General features: G+C 44.8%; 1 pseudogene; it reads right to left on the bottom strand.

Annotated features, from left to right (window-relative positions):
- Positions 1-5: 5 nt before the first annotated feature.
- Positions 6-691, bottom strand: LOC102475771 (calcyclin-binding protein pseudogene; annotated as a pseudogene).
- Positions 692-849: the final 158 nt, after the last annotated feature.

Below are 849 nucleotides of genomic sequence, written 5' to 3'. Positions count from 1 at the left end.
CTTGATTCCACCCAGGCTTTATTAATGGTTCTCTTCATATCATCATCTCCATCTTCATAAATGCTCTTTAGAACATTCATCAGTCCCTCACTAGGATCTGTTTCAGTGTATGAAGGCTTTTCTTTCTCTTTGCACTCTTTTTCAACCTGGGTCAGGTAGTGCCATCGTGTGTTTTCTGTGTTCTTTCTACATAATATGAGAACTGTATCGGTCTTAACTTTTTTTGAACTGCCTTCAACAGAGATGGGTTTCAAAAGATTATTCACAATCATGGAGTAACTCTTGCCATTTAGGTTCTTTACCAAAAGATCAAATGACCTCTCTGTGAAATGCACCTGCACGTTCTCAGTAGGAACTTGAGGAACTCCAGTTAAGGTAATGTAGATTTTCACAAACTTATCTGACTGATCCCATCCATAATTACTGATTTTCACTGTATATCCTGATGTAATGGGAGCAACCACAGCAGCTGGCTTTTCATTATCAAGAAGTTCTGTTTTTTTTTTTCCTGTGATTTCTGTTGCATCTTGTTCTTGATTTCTGTCTCAATTTTGGACTTTTCAGCTATAAGGACATCACGTACTCTTTTCCTAGTGGCCTTTTCGAATAACACCTTTACTTCTTCTAGATCTTTCTGTAGCTCTTCCACAGTTGAAGCCATGGTCTCGCTGGGCACCAACCACCGGAACCACAGTCGCGCAGGAGAGGGGACGCCGCACAGAGCGCACTCACTGGAGCGCAGCGCCGCAGCCCGGGTCCACACTGCCCCTGCACTAGGTCGCGGCCAGCCTCCCGCAAGCGGCACCTCTGGAACCTTCGCCCCAAGCCCTGATTCTATGCAGCAAACCC

This window comes from Tupaia chinensis, unplaced genomic scaffold (genome assembly GCF_000334495.1).
Source record: "Tupaia chinensis unplaced genomic scaffold, TupChi_1.0 Scaffold142844_1, whole genome shotgun sequence".
NCBI classification, from domain to species: domain Eukaryota; kingdom Metazoa; phylum Chordata; class Mammalia; order Scandentia; family Tupaiidae; genus Tupaia; species Tupaia belangeri.
The sequence above is the reverse complement of the archived record's forward strand: the minus strand, read 5'-3'. Positions and strand labels throughout refer to the sequence as shown.